This window comes from Belonocnema kinseyi, chromosome 8 (assembly GCF_010883055.1).
Source record: "Belonocnema kinseyi isolate 2016_QV_RU_SX_M_011 chromosome 8, B_treatae_v1, whole genome shotgun sequence".
Lineage (NCBI taxonomy): Eukaryota > Metazoa > Arthropoda > Insecta > Hymenoptera > Cynipidae > Belonocnema > Belonocnema kinseyi.
In genome coordinates, this window is record NC_046664.1 from 110,850,174 (window position 1) to 110,852,840 (window position 2,667).

Here is a 2,667-nt window from a genome sequence, read left to right on the forward strand (position 1 = left end):
ATTTAATAAACTCAATATTAAAATGGAAGTTTTAATATTGTCAGTAATTTTCACTTTAACTCCAAGTACCTAGATGACAGTTTTGACTTGTCATGTTCATTGTAATTTTTACATTATGTCTAATTGTCTACTGTGTTATGAATTGCAGTTAGAAGAATGTTGTGAATAATACAATAGAGCGGAATTAAACTTCGGTTTTTAATAAAGATCTTTGAAAAGGAGTATACAATTTTTGAAAAAATAAGTCTAACAAAAAAGTGCCAGATCATGTATTTTTTGGTTCGTACCATAATTTTATTCAAATATGAAATTCCTTCCAAATTTCTTTTTAATGGTGCAAGAAATAAACATTGTTAATATCTTTTTCAAATAAAAGGAATTAAATATGCAAACAGTTAAACAAGTATATGCAAACAAAAGCTTAACCGACCAGCTGGAAAATATAGTTTTTTATACATTATCGGTGGAGAACATTTTAAAGTTTCAACTTATTTTTTTCAATAAATACAAAATAAAGAAATAAAGGAAATAATGAAAGAAAACAAAATAAAAAACTAAAGAAACTTATATATTTATTAAAAATAAAATAAAAACGGCGTCAAAATCTTTTTAAAAATATAGACTATTAAAGTACATGATAGTTTTGGGAACTTATAGCATTGGTTTATATTATTTTTCATGATTGCGATTTAAAAAATGTAATTAGCTCAGATATTAAAACAGCAAAAAGACGAAAATTATGGCAATTTTTATGTCAAGTTTTAATATTAAATGCTAATTTAAAAAAATTAAGCAAACTTACATTTTTTCTTAAAGTTAGATTTCTGGGTCAGGGAAAATGACATTTTGTAAGATTGAGTTACTTCTTATTTCAATTTGAAAAAATGGTTCATATTTATAAGATGGCCTTAGCTAAACTGTAGAAGCAAACCGTCATTTCCTTTGACTTTCGAAAATGCTTCTTACACTTTACAGCTGTTAAAAAACTCATATACCACTAAATTCACAAATATTTGAAAAATGCAACATTTCAGAAGACATTTGTCTAGGTCTATAAGGAAATTTAGGGGGAAAAATTTGTTATAAGTTTTTATAAGGAAATTTCTTTTCAGAATTTTTATTTCTTTAATCAGCAAAAAATAGTAAGGACATATTCAACCAGAATTCTGGTTGATTTAACCAGACTACATTTTTGGGCATAATTTTGATTTTGAAAAGTCTTTAGAGTTTTCGAATTCTTTCAAGACCTTTTCTACTCAATTAAAATTATTTTTCCATTCACTTATAAAGTAAAATTAGATTATTACTATTTTGGATTTCAAATGCACTATAATTTGGCGCGACCGAATAAATGGTTCTTTGTCGCGCCTCTACAAGTATGTGGAGGAACTAATCGGTACATATCGCGCCTCTACAAGTATGTGGCTGAACTAAAAGCAATATATATATATATATATATATATATATATATATGCAAGACCACAAACTTGCCTGCCGCGCTAACTACCGGTATGTGGTGCAACTAATCTCATACCGTATCTAGGACATAATATCTTTGCTCAAACTATCTTTGGCCAGGGTTGTGCAGTGATGCGTCACTCGAGGTTTCTGACGTATTATACGTAAAAAATGTATTATACGTAAATAACCTGTAAAAACGTAATACAGATGGTGGACTCGGATAGAGCATTATATAACCTCACCTTTTTTAATTATGCTAATGTGTACCGACTTACATTGTTGTTTTTTATCAGAACTTCATTCGACATCAAAATATCACCAAGAATATCAAAACTGACACCACTCATTTTGGAATTATTATTTTGACTGCTTTCATATAATTGCATCAGGTTTTCTTCTAATACGTTCATAATTATAACGCACTTTTTTCTGAAAAAAAGTTTCGAAATCAGCGAAAATCCTTTAATGATTTGTTTGTTTATTTTTAAGATATTTTCAGTTCGGATCGTTTGAAAATTTACCTGTAATTTTATAATCTTTCTGTAGTCGTATTCAATAATACGAGGTTGCATCCCTGACAAAACACAACATTTTTATCATTTTTTTTCAAAGAATGGAATTTCTTCCCAACATGGATTCCACGATCTGCCGCCTCTATTCATTGTAATATACGTACGTAAATGACGTAAAAACCCTCACGTAATTTAACCCTGCCTTTGGCAGAGATGAGGTTGGGAGATTTCGGAGATAATAGAATAAGAGAATGTGAAAAACTTGCGCTGATAACTGCGCCCTCTTCGCGGATTACCTAAGAGTTACTTTGACGGCGCAAGTTGCGCGTCGGTAAATGACGAAAATCATCAATTTCTGAAAGGATAGACCAATTAAGTTTCTGCTCAATTTATTACTACAAAGATATCTTTGTTGCCGATCTGAAAGTTTCGAAAGGCTTCGTTGGTTTTCTATTTATAATATTTATATCTCTATTCCCATTAGAAAGAAATTAAAGAAATTGGCGCTTTTGATGTTTCGCGTTATTCTTAATTTCATGCATGAGTCGATTTTGAGGTTATGTTTTTCAGGTGTATATAATATGGATATTATTACTATTATATGGGGCATTATTCCTCAACTACCCCAAATCAAAAAGTCATGTTTTTGGATTGTCTCTAAATTCTGGAAATATGTTCGCCTACCCAACAGTAA

At 29.7% G+C, this 2,667-nt stretch overlaps 1 long non-coding RNA gene across 1 annotated transcript; it reads right to left on the reverse strand.

Annotated features, from left to right (window-relative positions):
* Positions 1-1,505: 1,505 nt before the first annotated feature.
* Positions 1,506-2,095, reverse strand: LOC117179124. The gene is made up of 3 exons (XR_004467865.1): positions 1,983-2,095; positions 1,737-1,890; positions 1,506-1,649 (listed from the first exon to the last, which is right to left on the reverse strand). It is a non-coding gene; the product is annotated as an uncharacterized LOC117179124 (long non-coding RNA).
* Positions 2,096-2,667: the final 572 nt, after the last annotated feature.